Here is a 19603-nt window from a genome sequence, read left to right as displayed (position 1 = left end):
AATGAAACTTCTAGTTTTAAACAAAATCAATTAGATACGTTTAATTAAAGTACAAAATCATTAACATCTTAACATCCCACACTATTTTGCTTCTCAAGTAAATAAATCTTGTTTTTTGTTTTTATATTGGAAAACAAGACAAAATACTGATTACAAGAAAACAAATCTTTGCAGTGTAGTCTTGACATAGATGACTGCTTGGATAGTGCAGTGTGTTGTAATACTGCAAATAAGAGAACTGCAAGGATAGTCTGTGTATCTTCATCTGACCATCCTCGCTGAGGGACGGGCTCTCTTAAGCGCTGGGTTGAGAGGTTGATGACAAGCCTCGTTACTGAGTAGGAGTCAAATTCCAGCACGATCTCCACCCCTTCCTTCTCTTTCGCTGTCTTTCTTTCTCCCACTTATTTCTTTTTTTTTTATGAGTGTACACTTGCTTTACCCCCCCCCCCCCACACACACACACAGACTCATCGTTTCAAATCCACCAAATGGTGCGCCGATGACTCCCTGAAGCTCGGCTGCCGCTACTCACGAATCGACGACTCATCTTTAACACCTTCCTGGAGCTCTCGCCATGAGAGGTGTCACAACAAACCGGCGTTGTCACGCTGCACTGAGGCACGGCATTCCTGTAAGCACACACTCCTGTGCACACACTCACCAACACACAACCTCACACACCATGCTGTGACAAGCCATTATCACAACAGGAAGGCTCATCACCGCCAGATAAGGTCCACGAATTCAAACTTCACAGAATGATTCGCTAAATGTTGCTTTTCATTTTTAAACTTAATAAAACATTTTTTTATGTTGTACTTTTTCCTGAAGTTCACTTATAGAGATTTTGTGCAGTAGTAATTTAGTTTTCCTCACCACTGTCCACCCTTAGCCACATAGATAGATAGATAGATAGATAGATAGATAGATAGATAGATAGATAGATAGATAGATAGATAGATAGATAGATAGATAGATAGATAGATAGATAGACAAAACGATAGATAGATAGATAGATAGATAGATAGATAGATAGATAGATAGATAGATAGATAGATAGATAGATAGATAGATAGATAGATAGATAGATAGACAAAACGATAGATAGATAGATAGATGATAGATAGATAGATAGATAGATAGATAGATAGATAGATAGATAGATAGATAGATAGATAGATAGATAGATAGATAGATAGATAGATAGATAGACAAAACGATAGATAGATAGATAGATAGATAGATAGATAGATAGATAGATAGATAGATAGATAGATAGATAGATAGATAGATAGATAGATAGATAGATAGATAGATCTAATTCTCAAATTCTCTTTCTCTAAGGATCTCTTTAAAAGTGTGATTTAACAGGCTTTTAATATTTCAGATTAAAACTACCACACACACACACAAACATGTCCTGGCATGAGGTGTCTGTCAGGAAGCTAATTGTCATAATCAGGAACACTGGCTCCTGTCAATGACTCAGAGAGAGAAAGAGAGAAAGAGAGAGAGGTGCAGGTGGACAGAAAGGAGGGGGTGTCTGTAGCGTGACTGCTGGGCTGTCAACAAAACATTGGCATCCTTCTGAAAATCATCCTTACTGGATAACCCCTAACTACCAGCTCGCCAAATACTAAACTGACGGGGAGAGAACAGGAGGGGGTGGCAGAGAACAGAGACGAATAGATGGTGAAAGAAAGAAACCGCAGAGAGGAAAACTGCATGTCCTCACAGATATTAATAAACTGTTGCTCTCTTCAAATCGCTGATCATGACATTGAAAAAGTAGCATTTTTGATCTCTCTCTGTCTTTATACAGTAAGTGTGTGACTTTTCTGCAACTAACATCATGAAACAGAACTTTGAAAGTAATTACACTTCAAACCAATCTGCCATTGGTTGGACAAACACATAGCCCCGCCCCCAACCCATGTCATTGGTCAAGCCGCTGCTGCCGTGTTGGGCTGGTCAGATGCTCAAACAAACAGAGCAATGTTTTGAAAGCAGCTTAAAAGAGTGTTTATGCTTTTCTGGGTAATCAATTTACAAACGCCTTAATTATAGTTGACTCTGCATATTAAGAAAAGTTATTTCAACATCCAAAAGATTACATACTTCAAGTCCTTCACTTGCTGACTAACTTTTGTGAGCAGCAGAAGAGGACAAAATGCTGGGAAAACTCCATAAAGTGTTTGCAGAAACTGTTGCTTCACCTGAATGGTTGCTGCATTGGCTGGTAAGAAACTAACAGGTTGTACTAACTATTGATTTGTATAGATAGATGCCCTGTTAGTGTCTGCTTCTATGGGCTGCTATACGTAAGCTATATTGGAATGGTCAACGCAGATCTGTAAACACTCGAGAGTGAGTTGCCTGATGTCTGCAACCCTAGTTATACGCATGTATGAATATCTATATCTGCAATAGACTTCAGCAGATGATTTTGCTCAAATCATTCAACACATTCATATCTGTGAAAGTTTATCCAATTTCTTTAGGAATTTTTATTTCAGCGTTTTTTATATCCAGAGGCTGCGCAATGTTGTGGCACCTTAAAACTAAGTAACGACACATTGACCGTTCCAAGATGGAGGACACATCAACATGGAGTGGTCACATATACAGTATACATATGGTGCTAACCTGCCAAAGTTGACTCATCGGTCTGCACTTCCATTGGTGGGGCTCAACATCAATTTAATTTTTAGCAACGTGTTTTAAACATTTACATTCTTCATTTGAACTTACAAAAAATTGGTATGAAAAAGAAAAAAAAAAGCATGACATATTTCAATTTAGGATTACATATTTAAATGAGTATAATTTGACGTTTAAAAAACTCCGAAACCAAAGTTTTTAAGCAATACAAGCACATTCACATTGTTGAAAGATGTAAAACAGTTATTTTCTTAATCAGTATTTCAATTTATTTTTTCTAGCAAAAATTTCTAAGGATAAAAGAATAAATGTACATAAATTAAAGATAAATTTTAAACAACAAATATTAAATAAGCTTATTTTTATCACACCTCTAGCTATTGTTTTAAAAATAAAGCTCACTAAATGTTATCCGCTTATGATTTAAACTAGCAAATAAAATTAAAATTCAATCTTACGTAATTTTTCTTTTAAAGCAAACAGGTCTTGTTTTAGAGGCATGTTCTGACACAAAAAGGTAAAAATATTGATGAAGTGCAAGCGGCAGTACTGTTAACCGGCCCTAAACCCTTTCACTCATCTCCATCGCTGAGCCCTATATTGACTCCTATGATCAGTGTTTCTGTCACAAAGGGGCATTTTCACACCTTTGTCTTCTGTCTGCTGAGGACTGGTGGCAGAAAATGAAGAGAAACACAACTGTGGCTATACTTAGTCAGTTTGGCAATTTGTAATCACAACATGAGAAAAGAAAGAGAAGCGAGTGACTGAGCGAGAAGAGAAAGACAGAGAATGAGAGTCCAGGAGATTAGCAGTCTTACAAGCGTTATAATAGATTTGAATGCATTTTATATTAACCCATAAAACATTACGTATCAACTTCCTCAAGGCCGATATGACCCTACTAAATAATTCATTATCTCTAAGAGCTTCTTTTGTTTCATATTTGATAATCAAGTATAGCTTAACAATAGCCAGTGTTTTTACCCAGGCTTGTGTTGCCATGGTAACCACGAGTGTGGCCAAGAGTCAACCCTGTCACCAGACGCTTCGCTCCTGTCCCATACTGTCTGGTTTTCCTTCTTTTGTACATTTCGCCACACAATGCTTTGAATCGCAACAAACGGCTCAGGTGTCACCTGCAGAGGTTAACGTCACTCGATTAATGCGAGCGATGTATAAGCTGCAGAATGCTGCGTGGAGTAGGAATAGCAGGGCTAGCGTGTTGCTCTGGTGATCACGATCATTCTGCAACACCGCCCACCTCACAAACCTAATTTTAAAGAAAGTCACACATTCCCACGTTGTGAGGTGGCGGTATCGAGTGTCCAACCAACACGTTCTCTGATCAACCCCTTGGGTGGGATGGGAGGGGGAGAGGACCTTCATTGATTTCCTTTCCTTGCATTTCGTTTTAAGAAAGCAGGACGGTCAAAATACCGTGGTGGCACCTTGTGTTTTGAACCATGAATAAAAAAATAAAAAAAACTTTTTGCAAATGATGAAGTCGGTGGGGGCTGCCAAAGGGTGAGGTCTGAAAAGTTCAGAAAAAAAAAATTAATAAAAAAATGAAATGAATAAAGCTCGCTAAATATGAATAGATTTACAATTAAAAATTGTATTATTAAAAATTAAAAACCTTAATTCAGTCTTACATAATTTTTCTTCTAAAGTAAACTGATCTTGTTTTAGGAATGTTCAGATATTAAACTGAAAAAACAAGATAAAAATATTGATTAAAAGTGGTAGTACCTTAACTGACCCTAAACTTTATCATTTAATTTAACAAAAAGAAAAAGGCCCATAAAAATACTGTGGTGCACCTTGTGTTTTGAACCATGAACAAATAACCCCCCCCCCCCCACACTTTTTGCAAATGAAGAAGTAGGTGGGGGCTGCCAGAGGGTGCTATGAGGTCTGGTAAGTACAGAATAGAATAGAATAGAATAGAATAGAATAGAATAGAATAGAATAGAATAGAATAGAATAAAGCTCATTTCAAAATTCCCAATAATAAAGTTCACTAAATGTTATTAGACTTGTAATTAAAACTAGAAAATAAACTTAAAAATTAAAAACCTTAATTCAGTCTCGCATAATTTTTCATCTAATGTAAACTGCTCTTGTTTAAGGTATGTTCAGGTAAAACAAGATAAAAAATATTAAGAATGGTAGTATCTTAACTAATTCTAAACTTTCTCATGTCATTTAACAAAAATAAAATTGGCCATAAAAATACCATGATGGCACCTTGTGTTTTTAACCACGAATAAGTAGATAACTTAGCAAGTAAATAAATAAATAAGCAAACAATTTATTTTCCCAATTATGATGGCGATGAAAGCTGCTAGAGGGTGCTAGGAGGTCTGAACAAAATCAGAAAAAATTAAATCAAATAAACACAAAGTGCGTCACAGTGTTCATAGCTAACTCATTCCTCCGTAACATAATTGCAGCACAAACTTTCCCATGTAGCTTGGCACTGCTGCACGCTCACCTGGCTGTGGGGGTGTTCAGTCTCGGAGAGCAGGGCGTGGAAGCTGGAACCAGAGTGAGATCAGGGCTTTTATTTAATCTATGTAGAAAAGAGAAATGGGGCCACGGAGGGCACACCTGTACTGTTTCCAACACTCCTTTTCCAGGACTAACAATCAAGTACACACTGAATTGGGCAGGGCTGGAAGGCAGATCTGGTGATCAAGGAGTCAAGCATGAAGGACACAGTCCATAACTGACTGACATCGTCCATCAAAGTGACAACACGGGTTTTGCTGTACATTATTCAGGCTGCAATTTTTGCGTATTGTCATAGCGTGCAAATCCAAGTTGTTACTGAAGCACTTTGACAACTGACAAGACAGATGAAAATTACAGCGAAAGCGGCAGTCCCAGGTTTCTGCCCTCGCAATCGCTTCCATCACATTTGAGAGTTTCCCATACGAGACACTTATCCATCCGCCAACAAATGTACCTCTTCACCGTGATGAATATTTCATGTTCTGATGGCACTTTTAAGACAGAACTAATTAACAAAAACTAGTTGATCTGGCTTACGTTAAATCAGTTCAATTAAAGGCACGCAGACAAACGCTACATGCTAATAGCAAGAGCAGAGGAATAATTGTATGTTGAGGGGGAAGTGCTGAATGTTAAACAGGCCCTGTTAGCAGCACTTTAGCACTTGGCGATGAACTCCTCTCAGGATTACACCGACCCTTGATAATGGACTAATGCAGATCGGCACATCACACAATACATTTGGAAAAACAGAGGCCTTCCAATGTCCGTGACATATCTACTGCCTGCTAAGCAATGAGGCAGTGTGGATCTGATAGACTGTGACACTCCAGTTGGGGATTTGTGCACCACAAACTTAAATCAGCTTTGACTTTTGGTTTGGGAATTTTCAAAGCTCGCATTTAGACACAGATCTAGATGGTCTTGAAGAAAGGAAACCTTCGCCCTAACAATGATTGCAATGGCTTTCTGTAATTCACAGCGAGGAGGAAAAGCCTTCTGTGGTATTGTGGGGTAAATGTGTTAGCGCTGGGAGTGTCTCCACCCTCCCTTAATGGTTAGCTCTTGGCAGACAAGATGGGATGAAAAGCATAGAGACAGACTAAACCATCTTCTGAAAAATAAACAGAGCTTTTAAGAGACAGACAAAAGTGCTATGGAAAGTGGACAACCGCCTGTCCACCGATTCACCTGAGAACGTTTGAAATGGTAATAGTCTTCCTGTCCAAAACTGAGCGCTAAAATAAACCCCTTTTCTTTGTTTGCTCTATTATTTTTGTCGTATCTCAATTGCTACTTGACAGAAACCGTTTTCACTGAAGAGCACATGGAGCTTTTTAACAAAATTTGTTAAAATACTTCCTAATCCAGGTTTAGTATGCGGAGACGACTGTAAATCAGTCATTTTTAGGTTGATTTCCTTGAAAAGTATAACAGTATGTCTCTGTGGTGCTTTGAAAACACTGCTCTGTTTGTTTGAACATCTCGACCAGACTGACACAGCAACAGTGATTCAACCAATTGCATGCGTTTAGGGCGGGACTATCTGTTTGTCCAAACAATGGAACATTAGTGGGTATGAAAATAATTAGAAAATTATTTTTGCAGTTCTGGTTGGCACAGAAATTACACACTTCAGCTGCTTCTCAGGCGTTTCTCCAGAGAAAAGACCCCAGTAATCTCACATATGTCTCCTCAAATGAACCTCAAGACAATTTCAAAAGCTGAGATTTCAAGCTGTTTCGCCGTGTAAAAACCATGTTACCAGGGTGTTGCTAGGCAGGATACATATGCGGTTGCTTACTGGGTCAATTAAATAGAAGGGGTTTGATAAAATCTAATTGGGAAATGTAGTAATTGTGATGTCCAAATTAGCATTCACCACAAACTATTGGACTTGAGTGTACTTGGAGTGAGCTGCAATTAAAAGCCTTGCCTAACAAATCAGTTGTAACCCAAAATACTACATATCAGTGCAAAACTAACCAGCTAACAAGTGTTAAGTCTGAAAATGTAACTTTAACCTCGTCACATACCCTGAATTCATGAAACGTGAGGCAAAATAAGTGTGGATACATGCCGTTGGGATGAATGAATATTGTGCTGTGACATTATGTGGCTATTTAAACTGTAAACTTTTATCATAATCAAGGTTGCCAGGTTCACAGTTTTCCTATGGAATTTAGCTATTTTTATCTGTTGCTGTGGGTAGATTTTTTTGTGGGTTAATGGTTTGACATATTGCATAAATTATATTTGACTCAAAAGCTTGTATTGAAGTATTTTAATCTACCAATTTATATTTTACTGATAAAACTGTGCTTGATGACTGTTAGGGAGCTTGTGTACAGAAATACATGACAAGCACCAAGAAGGAGAAGAAATGCATCAGAACAAGTTCTTAAAACTGTAAATACTTTATTTCAAATTGTTGAAAACTAGAATTTAGAATTTGGGCAAGCTTAGTCATGTGGGTTATATTTAAACTGGATTGGTCAATGCAGATCTGGCAACCCTGATCATACTTGTGATCATTTGATTACTGTGAAATAAAATAAAGATGCCATGCGCTCTGAGAGACAGTTTGAATAGTAGTTTGTGTAAATATGAATGAGCGTGTCTCTCTGGGTCACCCGATTTGAATCTCTCGGTTTGAGTGTGACGTCAAACTCTCCTCAAAACACAAATGTGTGAAACTACTGCTCGAGAAAATTTAGTAACCGTCACAAACACATGCCAAATTTACAATATGTGACACTTCATTTAACACTCGCATTTGAAGCTGAGCAGGGATGTACATTAGATAAAGTCTACTTACTCTAAACCCATAATCACCACGTTAAAGGGGCTGAAGAGGATGAAGACAAGTATGGTTTTAACTGGTGAGGGTTAGCATACCTCCCCGTGTGTAAACATCCTGTATTTAAGACCACGTGTGGTCAGAAAGTAAGCCAGAAACGACCGAATGTGACAGGGGCGGGGGTGTTGTAAACGAGTTTGTGTGTGTGCGTTTGTTACTTTGCAAACCCAAAAGCAGGAATACGTGACGATTTACAAACCACCAAGCTGGACTGAATTTCACCAGCAGACAGAGAAAGAGAGAGAGAATTATTATTGTATGATTATACAAGATGGACAATCCGAGAGAGCACAAGGAGAAAAAGAGGAGGAAAAACAGAAACAAAAACCTCACAACCACATCCTCTTTTTCAGCCTAGGAGTGTAAAGCCCACTTTACCCAGGGTATGCCATCTCATTTCCAGGGGCTTTTTTTTTCACTCGGTTTCTCCCCCAGGGCTTTCCACACAGCCTGAGAGCCCCCACTGAAATATTCACAAGGCACCTGAGGACACAGGTCTTTGTGGGGCGGTTCCAGGGAGGTCGGCTCCGGTTTAACCCACACACCGAGCGCCTAATCTAGGGGGATGAACACATCTAAGTGGCTGATGAGCACAGCTGTCACTCCATACACACACACACACACACACACACACACACACACACACACGCACAAGCCCCCAAACAGCTCTAGGGAGTGAAGCGCACCTGTATGCATCCCCGCTCACACAAAATAACTCCTAGTTTTTGGTAAGGGACGAGTTTGATTGCACATCTGGTGTGAGAAAATAAAATAAAAAATTTAAACGCAACAATTGTGTGTTGAACAGTCATGTTTGCGTTTAGCTTTAAATATTGATGTGAGGCATCATACGAGACACGCACTGTACAGATGTTTAATGTACAGTGTGTTTCCAAGCTGATAAATAGAATATTGGGCTTTGTGTGGTCTTTAAAGTGAGGGGGAGAAGCAGGTCCCCAGTGTTGTTGCAGGTTCATGCTTTCTAACCTGTTACCCACACAACACAGCCCACAGCCTGGGGAGAGCAGCCATCTTCCACACACTCCACCCACACACACATACATACACACTCAGCTGTGTGTCGTGTCAGCTTGCACCCCCATACCCCCACCCCCCCCCACATCAGCACCCGTTCTCCATGAACACACACACGGCCAGTTGAACTACCCCCTCTTTATCTGTTTCTCTATCCCTCTGCACCATAAGCCACCTCCTCCCCCATATCTTGCCTTTCTGTGCAAATGTTCAGATTAACAACCGCAACCACCCTGAATAAACACTTGTTCAACTAACTGCCTGAACCTCCCTCAAGATACACTTGCACATCCACAGACATGTTAAACATGTATGCTTAAACATTATAGCACTACAACCAATTAAACAAACTCCAACATGGTGGATTCCCTCATATAAAATTTGCATTCTTTGTACATTCATTTAGCTGAATGCAACTTGAGCTTTAGGCGCTGACATGCATAATTCAGCACATTAAAAGAATATTCAGGGTTAAATACAAATTCAGTTCTTTTGGAAACTTCTGTGCTGTCAATTTCAATAGAAACTTTCAACTTTGTGGAACTCTATGGGGCATTCATTTGCTGATTTGTTTGTTTGTTTTAAGCATAGACTCATAATTAGTCCAACTCAGGCTCACTTGAAAAATATGCCTGTGGTAATATTTCAGCAAAATTATATTATACGTTTCACGACACCTTCAAAGTGAAATGTCCAGTGAGGGAATCTGGCAACATGAATACAAGAAATTTAACAATGTTTTATTATGTTGGTTGTTGTACGTATCGCAGCAGATTAGAAATGATGATGTCCAATGAGAGGCCTTAAATGTTTAATGTCAATTCACCTTTAGTTATATAGCACTTTATACAATACAGGTTGTTTCGAAACAACTTAATGCTCTATCGCACTTGAATGTAACACACAGTTTACACTAAACCTGACCCTAAACCTACTCAATAGTATTAACAAAAGCAAATGTGAGATAAAAGGGCATTTGCTGAAGCAAATATGCCACTTTAGCAATGATTCTGAGTCTTTGGGCTCTTTTATCAGTTCTCATTTTTTTCAATGTAATGCTGTACCAGGTGCGCTACAGAGTAAGTTTACTACATCTAAAAATTCAAACATATAGAGCTTGTTATGTGAAGCAAATGTCACAATTATTTTTTGTGACATTTGTGTTTTGAGGTCATAACATATTGTGCAAGGAACCACACAAAAATGTGTCTTAATTAATAATGCCCCCTTTAATCATATTTTGTTTGAAAAGGAATAAAAGTTACTGGTGTTATACTGCCACTAGTGTTCATTTCAGAATAAAATAATCGATAATCAACAGCAAGCCAACAATAGAGTTGAACTTGTGTTTAATATTCTTTTAACAGCTCATTAAGTGCTGAGCGAGGACAGGTATGATATTTTGGCTTCATTAAAGCAGTTCCTAGAACACAATGCTGTTCTTCACTCTTATTTCAGCCCCTCTCTTCCCTTTACCCCATGTAGGAGGAACCAGTTCCCCTCCCCTGCTTTCTGTTGACACAATACAACCACACCTGTGAGGAAGTCAATATGCATAGGGGACCAGAGCCCCCTCCTGCCTAAAATGTTCTCCCACTTATACACAAACACACACACACACACACGGATTCTACATTAAACAAAAACACCTGGACACGACCCTGACACGCAACACCAACACTGCCCTCTAGAATGAGAGCTGTAGCTATAAAGAATACACAAATACAGTGTGTGTGTGTATCGAAGAACAATCGTTTATACATTTGGCAGATGCTTTTACCTAAAGTGCCTTAAAAACATATTTATGACGGTATATTTTTATGAGTTTGTGTGCTCAATGGGAATTAAACCCCTGGAGCTGTTAGCACCATGCTTTACCAGACAAGCTGCAGGAACACAATCACTAAACTTTTATCCGCAAGAATAAGAGTTATAATTCTGTGGAGTATCTACACACTTCATAGTCAAGTAAAGGAAGAAAGCAAAGAAAAGACCACATTTTAGTGGCTAATAACAGTTTGAAACTATAAGAGTATATAACAGATAAAAAGAACACATGAGAATCTATTACGCCGGTTTGGTCAGCAACAAGTCCAGCACATGGTGTCATTAAATGATTCTAGGCTACCTTAAAATTACTGTTTTCCATCCCAGGAGAGAGATAGGGGTGGACAGGCTGTTCTGCTACAACAGACACCTGCCAGCATCGTCAGGCACACACACACACCACTAACATCAAGACACACTACAATCTGTACATCTACAATAGTATAAATAATGCCAATGGCATGCTTATTAACTCATTATTCAATTAAAATCGAGGTCATGAGTGTCAGAGGCAGAGAAAACCTAAAAAGTGATTGGCAAAGGGAAGTTGTCATGTTTCCACTGGCTTCATTCTGTGTAGATGGGCATGAGGACAGTTCCTTACATAACCAGTTCTTCTGCTCAACTGACTCATTTTTGCACTGCAGACAGTTACAATGCCATAAATGCATGAATGTCATTTTAAAAATCGTGACGGTTCCAATTATTTAGCTTCTTGTATATCGTAATACAAGTTCAAATACCGCGGCTAATTTCACACATAAATGCACTGATAAGTAACATTTAATGTTTTTAACAGTCTGAATTCGACATTTTCGCCTGAACAGTTACAAATATTTCCAACTAACCAATCAGAATCGGGTGCACCTGTAGCAAACAAGAGCCGACACGTCGCGAACAAGCATCATAATAATCAATAGAGTGCCACATTCTTTTGACAGACTCGCTGAATGATACATTGCTGCGCGTAACGCTCGATTCGAATGTATCGATTCAAAGAAGCGCGTTCCAATTCGTTGTTGACGTTTATCTGTAAACCCGCTGATGTTCCGCCGTCGGCGAGTCAAACAAGTGGGGTCGCTCCCCTTAAAACCAACCCGTCAGCAAGGAGAAAATGGAGGAAGACGGAACTGACCAGCTTTAAGGGGGCAGACGGGGTAAAAAAAAAAACAGACAATAACCCAAAGAGCAGCGCTAGTATCACCTAACGCTTCCCCCAGCGAACACTCGAATATACTCCGCTCTCCTCAAGTTGAGGGAAGTATTAGGCTCCGAGTCCATGGATTCAATTATGCAGGACATAAAATAATAGTAAAGTGAGTCCAAAAAAAAAAACCCCTTCCCTTTTCTGGTAGTAGGTTTAGGGTGTTGACGCAGCAGAAATTTCCAGCTGGAGAAATTCCCCTTTTGGAGGTTAAATGAGGGGAAGAGAGAGTGGGGTTAAGCCCTTGCCTGCCAAAGCTGAGCTTTTCATTTAAATACCACCACCACATACATTGACCCCCAAAGGACGTGATTTTAGGATTAAAACTTAGGGCAAATGTTATAATATAAATAGTAGGCTATTAAGTTCCTGGTGAAATGTGAAGTAAAGCGTAATCGGCGCGTTCAAAAGGTTGACAAGACTAAAAAAGAAAGTCTCCCATCACTCCAATAAAACTCTATCCTGAATGAATGACTGCACATCTGACAGCTGTTCGCGGCGCGTGCATCATCTGTCATGAGCATGTTCTCACCTGGAGACGTCAAACAGGTTGCTGTCACGCAGTCTACTTCAATGACGTGAAAATAACGCAAACGCACCGGCTTCGCGTAAACTCGCACTTGAACTTACCTGAAAACCTGTGTTGAGGCGCGAGCTCGTGTCTCTGCCATACATCCAGATGACAAGTCAAGTATGATTGTAAAAGCGCTGAGACTGAAGCCTGTGCGGTGGTCAGAGAGAGGAAGTGCTGTTAGAGATAGAGTGGAAAGGTGAGAGAGGCATACCTGTTAACCCATGAGTTCTGGGGGAGCGCGATGTCGATGCTTTGGAGCTCCAGTATTTCGCTCGTGACAGGTTTGGGAGAATGAGCACGTCAACAATGTCAGCAGGCAGCTGGGAGACGCGTGTGTGTGGGTCAGTGTAATTCCCCTGCTCGCTGTCTCCCTCTCTCCACGCTCGTCTTTTTCTGTAATTCTCCCTCCCCTGCTTTTCCGTGTCTCGGTATCAGGAACCAACCTCCCCCTCTGTGTGTGTGTGTGTGTGTGTCTCTCTCTCTCTCTCTCTCTCTCTCTCTCTCCCTCTCTCTCTCTCTCTCGACTGAGAGTCAAATACAGGAAATGAGGCAACATAAACGCTCGCATTCACCATCAAACCCTGGACAGCTCCAGCTTAACCTTATACTGCCATGAAGCCTCCGGGTCAATTATGAATATACAGAGGGCATCATACACACCTTATTAGTATAAAGATGCTTAGCGTACTGAGACAGGTGGAATACGGGTGAATTTAATTTAAACTAAACTTAAAAAAAAATGTATTAAAAAATTAAAAATAATAAAGTAATTCAATTCGTATCATTTTTATTTAACCTGTACATGACGTATGTGTGTGTGTGTATATAATGTTATGTTGTTATTTTTAATTTATGTTATCTGAGCAATTTGCCAGTTATATTTATATACACATGACTTGTAAATATAAAACTGATCATTTGTTTTGTTTTAGTTTTTGTCAACTTTTTTATTCACTACTTTGCTTAAAAAGTCTGCTGGTATGCTTATATCATATTATATTATATTATATGAAAAAATTATATAAGATTTAACTAAATATAATATGATTTATACAAACTCACACACATACATACATATTTCAGTATAAAATACATGATATATTTTATAATACATGTTAAAATGTAATTATTTTAGCTGTTGCAACTATTATTGTCTTTACTAATTTTCTTTATTTGATTATTTTTGTCTTATTGTTTTGGCTAATAGCTCGTTTAAAAATCCTTTTGTCTACCAGAGCGAGTGTCCAGTTCATATAGAGATTGTGCTGGTTTTTCCCGTGGATACTGCTGAATTTGCATGAGGGAGCGTCTGTGCGTATAGGCGCGTGTAGGCGTGAGTGAGCGGCTGCCACACGCTTTTGTCCACTGTGCGCGAGAGTGACACGCGCCCCCTAGTGGCGAGAACGGCGCTTTGAATTCACCAGCGAGGGCATGTCATCAGGCTAGTGTTCTCAATCTGTGTGGAAGGTGTCACCTGCGTACTTATGCAAATCGCAGGAGGCGTGGTTACTTTTGCTCTTTTAGCATATTCTTGGAGATGCATAAAAATCTGAATGGCTCAACTTTACACTCCAGTTTTTGTTATTTTAATGCTGTCTCTCACCGCTTAATCTGAGAAACAGCAGTCAGGCCATTTTGTACTGCACATGTGCGTGTTTCAGAGCTTTGGCCGGATCGGAACGTGTGTCAGGCAGGGTTTGTGTGTGTGTGTGGATTGTGTGGATTAAACCCATTGACCTGTGGCAGGGTTTCTGTCTTAGGCTCCTGTGCACGCGTGTAATACTGATGTTCTTTAGCCACTCTCTGCATCCGCAATCCGTGTCAGAATCAAGCTGCTTTTCTCCCTTGCTCTATCCGTCTGCCTGTCCATGTACGCCAACGGCGGTCTGCCAATCTGCCTGACACAACACAGTCTGCCTGATTACGCCCCCTTTTATCCTGCCACCTCTTAAACACCATCCCCCTCCATCCAGCATGGGGCTCAAACTTCATTAGCCCTCTTACGTATTTATTAATTCCTATCATGAACACTCATCAAAGCCGGGCCAGAGGGACAAGGGCCAAAGAAGGCCTTGCACACACATAAACATAGGGAAGTGACCAGACAACATATTATTTTCAAAACCTCTCAACAAATATGCTCAGACAGTCCTGCTAGCAAACTCTGTGCTAGAAAAAAAAAAATTATTTGAAAAATTACCTTGTGAAAAAGAAGTACACTGTAACATATTTTTAAAAACAGTACTAATACAAAACAAATATACTTTAAAAGAATATACTTAAAACAGAATGTAATGTTTTCAGGCACCTAACTGCATTTTAATTGCAAATAAATGTAAATGTATTATAGGCTAAATTTATATGAATGCACTTTAATTTGACATTATAAGTTTACTTAAAAAAAGTGTACTTAAATGTGTTAAGAAAAATTGTCACTAAGTGTAAGAGTGTGCTAATATATACAGTGCCCTCCAAAAGTATTGGAACAGTAAAGACGAAATTGCTCTGTTGGCTGTGGAGTCAGGACATTTGCAAATATGATTAAAAGATGAATATGAGACACAACTACAGAATGTCACATTTTATTATTAGCCGTTTCAACACATAATGTTTTACCAAATAAAAAGAATGGCACTTTTAGAGTTCATCCCACTCATTGATGTGAGCATAAGTATTGGGACAGTTGAACATAAGGCAGATATAAAAGATTAAAAGCTATTATTTAGTTGCAGATCCCTTGCGCACAATCACAGCAGTGAGTCTGTGACCCATAGACATCACCAGACTCTTGGTCTCATCCTTTGAAATACTTTTCCCAGCCTTTAATGCAGCCAATTCCAATTGTTGCTTGTTTTGGGGAGTTTCTGCCTTTACTCTCCTCTCCAGCTGGTGAAATTCATGTTCAATCGGATTTAAATCTGGAGATTGACTTGGGCAATCTAAGACTTTCCATTTCTTTGCCCTTATAAATTCCTTGACTGAACTGGCAGGGTGTTTTGGGTCATTGCCCTAATGCAATATGAAGCACTTCCCAATGAATCTGGTGGCATTTTCTTGAATATTGGTAGGCAAGATGGTTTTGTACCCTTCCAAATTCATTCTGCTACTGTCATCATACATTAAGTCATCAGTAAAGTTGAGAGGGCCTGTTCCAGAGACAGCCATGCATGCCCATGCCATGACATCACCTCCACCATGCTTTACAGATGAGGCTGTATGCTTGGGATCATTTGCAGTTCCCTTTTTTCTCCACACTTTTGTTTTCCCATCACTTAGATAAAGGTTCATCTTTGTCTCATCGGTCCATAAACACAGTTCCAAAACTCTTCTGGCTCACCTTTGTGCTTTTTTGCAAACTCTAATCTTGCCTTTCTATTTTTGGTGCTGGTCAGAGGGTTGCATCTTGCTGTGTAGCATCTGTAAATCTGTGTCAAAGTCTCCTGAGGACAGTAGATTGTCAGAGCATCACCCCAGCTTTCTGGAAGTTGTTGGTGATTTTACAGACAGGTCTCTTAGGATTCATTTTCACAGCTTTTATGATGTGAGTGGGATGAACTCTAAAAGTGCTGTTCTTTCTAATAATAAAATGTGACATTCTGTAGTTTTGTCTCATATTCATCTTTTAATCATATTTGTAAATGTCTTGACTCCACAGCCAACAGAGCAATTTTGTCTTTACTGTTCCAATACTTTTGGAGGGCACTGTATGTGTGTGTGTGTGTGTATATATATATATATATATATATACTACAAATATATATTTTGGTTTAAAGTTAGAATTATTAAAAGTTATAATTAAAATTATTAAAGTTATAATATATCTATTTATTATTAAATAATATAGTTTATATTAAACTCTTTAATATTTAATTTAGCTGTTGGGACTATTGTCTTACCTAATTGTCTATATTATATTTTTTTCTTATTGTTCTCTTTAAGAATCAGTAGCTAATTTACATGTTATTTAAAAAAATACTCTTAAGATTTGAAGTACACTGTACATTCAGTGCAATTAACCACACTTCTTTTTCACAAGGGTAGGTATCTTGCAGCCTTAAAACTTTGTTATTTAGGCCACTACAAGCACATTTCAACTCATCAATGCACTCAAACACATGTACAAACAGACCGTAGATGCATAATTAAAAGAAAACACTCCCGTAAACGTCAGCACAGGAAACGAGAATGGAGTCTAAGTGCTGACACGCGTTTGAACCGTGACAACAGGAGGAGAAACATAAATAGCATCCTTAAAAACTTTCTGAAGTCTGAAATTAATTACATCTTTACTCTGGCCCCCCTGCTGTGAAGCGCAATAATCGTTCACGTCAAACAAGAGGGCGAAAAATATATATAAACACAAACTGTCATAAAAATAGCACGGATGGATTTCAAAGCACCGTCCCCCCACCTTTCACTATCAATTTGCCAGCGAGCTGAATAGTGCTCTGTTTCTGCCAGTCTGTCAGTGGATGTGAAGGGAGACCAGGTGTGTGTCTGTTCTATTCAGTGACGCTCCGGTTTTCTGTGGGGAGCTCAGAGACGAGGTGTCCATCTAACGGTGCAATGTGACGATAATGGCAGCTGACAAAAACCAAAACCGACTTCTACACTAGCACCCGCTCTAAAAACACCTCTCAAAACAAACAAACAAAAGAAACACACCGGAACGACAGCAAAACAATGACACCTTCACAGACATTAATGGGTGAACGGAAAAGAGGGTGGATAGACTGAGGAAAGGGAAGTGAGAGTGAGATGTTTTGTACTGTAGACTAGATACATGACAGACTATCAAACAACACAACAGCTCTTAGGTGTCTGCGTGTCCATCATCGTCTAGTCTGGTCAAGTCTAATCTTGTCAACATGAAGCAGTGTTCAACACAGGGCACTTTCACATCAGAGCTTTTGCTGCAGCCTCCGCTTCACGTCAGGGCTCGGTTCGTTTGATTGGTTGGTTGGTTGTATGTGTGTGAATAAGTAAACCACACCTGAGTTTTGAAACAGTATGATTCATTTGTACTCACAATTGGTATGAAAACAATCTGGCCTAATTTGGGGAACCACTAATGATTATCTTTTAGTCTGTTAGGCCCAAAACCGTCACTGAGTCCCAAACAGGATAAATCCACCTCCAAAAGTCACGGTCCATTTCAAAGGGTACAACTGACGGACACTTCATTCACAAATGTTGTCATTTTTAAAGAAATTCAATAACATTTTCGTGACAGATCACTTTAGTACCACATTTCAAGCGGCACGTGAACCGATCGTCTCTTTCTCTTTACTAGTTATGGCATGAAATAAACATGAATGAACATCAGACGCTTCTGAATCAACGACTGTAAGTATGTTTTGTTATTAGTTCAAGTATTTGCTATGGGCTGTTCAAATGTGGAGTTTTGCACATAACGCATCGTGTGTGTGAGGGGAACAGGGTCACATCACAGCGGAGTGTACAGCCCGTCAGAAATAGTCTTAACCACGGCTTGTGTGCAAATACATACGAGCATCATCACTGTGTCTGTCACGCGACTCGGTTCCCCTTTCAGGCTTGAACTGATAAAACTTGAAAGCTGAAGCTTGTGATTATGGTAAGGGGTGTTACATTTCGGACGCGTGCTTGTGGTGTTTGGCCAATCACAATGCACTGGGTCAGTTGGCCAATCAGAGCAGACTCCACTTGTTGGAGGAGGGGCTCTGTAGAAAGCGTTTGAGAGAGGTGGGGCATAGAGGACCTACAATAATGTACAGTATTTGAAAAATAATGTGTTTTTTGAACATTAAAGCATGTCAACATATTCTGTTACACCAATTACACAAAATAATGATCTTTAAAATAGCATCATATGACCCCTTTAATGGTCCCGACCAAATGTGGCACCTAGTAGTTCTGGACTCTCCCCTTGGCAACATTATTGTATTTTAACCAGTTCACATGAACAGACGCAAGGCTCAATCTGTGCATGTTTTGGTTGTAAAACAACAAGAGTCACAAGTAAGCTGGCACCCTCCTGTCTAGAGTTGGTTTAATGAACAGTTGTCACTAATAATCACGGCGGTGCTCATGTAGAGGACACAAATGTAGCCTAGGGGTTTGGAACCAAACACTAAAATTTTGAAATAAGCCCCACAAGGAGAAGGAGGTGTAACCCAACTGTTCAGACCAAACAATTGAACCAAGTATGCAAACGGCCCTATACTCGCTGTTTTAAAACAAGGTTTTTACTTGCAGTTAGAGCCCTTCATGTTAGAGACGGACTGTGCTGCGAGCTGGGCTGAACTCGGGCTTCTCTCCTCTCTCTTCCCACTCCGCCCACTCCATTTCCTCTTCTTCTCTCATTTCTTTTGTAGCAACGAATGGCCTTGGCTGACCATCACTAACCACCCCCCCTCGCTGCCCACCGCCTCTGCCCCTGCCCGCCTCAGAAATCACTCAAGGCCCTCTCTCTCTCTCTCCTGCTCCCTTGTTTGTTTTCTGCTCGGTTCTTTGCAGCCAGAGGTGACCTTCCCCAGCTTACAAGCACATAGACTGAAGGCTCGCCTCCTGTTTAGCTTTAACAAGCTCCTATCTTTTCTTTCCATTTCTCTCGTTCAGTGTCAGTGTTTTTGAAACATAAAAACGAAAGCTAGCCAGACCACTGTTCCCTAACTCTTGTCTCTCTCCCCAGCTTATATCTCATTTACTCGCTCTGTACTTGTAGGGGGGAGTATTAGAGTACAAAATGACCTTCTCTTGCCTCGAAGCAAAAACATCATCTTATTGCAGCGGTCACCCTCCTGATACAGCTCTCCAGGTTGGAACACTATACTGCTTGTTTTTATGATGTCAGGGAACACACAAAGCTTCCAGGACTTCTCTCCCCATTTTTTTTCTTTTGAAATACTAAAACCCTTCCTTTAATCTGTCATGGCGAGAG

At 39.7% G+C, this 19603-nt stretch overlaps 1 protein-coding gene across 4 annotated transcripts in view; it reads right to left on the bottom strand.

Moving 5' to 3' along the window:
- The window catches only part of LOC306859995 (zinc finger and BTB domain-containing protein 46-like), a 75915-nt gene extending 62708 nt beyond the window's left edge, over positions 1-13207 (bottom strand). The window contains exon 1 of one of the 4 annotated variants that reach the window (XM_079401487.1): positions 12738-13207. The gene's annotated coding sequence lies outside the window, so the exon portion shown is untranslated. The remainder of the gene's footprint in view (positions 1-12737) is intronic. The other 3 variants (XM_079401489.1, XM_079401490.1, XM_079401488.1) reach the window with 3 other exon arrangements.
- Positions 13208-19603: the final 6396 nt, after the last annotated feature.

The sequence above is a fragment of the Barbus barbus genome (assembly GCF_936440315.1).
Source record: "Barbus barbus genome assembly, chromosome: 40".
In the NCBI taxonomy this organism is placed as follows: Eukaryota; Metazoa; Chordata; class Actinopteri; order Cypriniformes; family Cyprinidae; genus Barbus; species Barbus barbus.
Note: the sequence above shows the minus strand (reverse complement) of the source record. Positions and strands in the feature narration are given on the sequence as shown.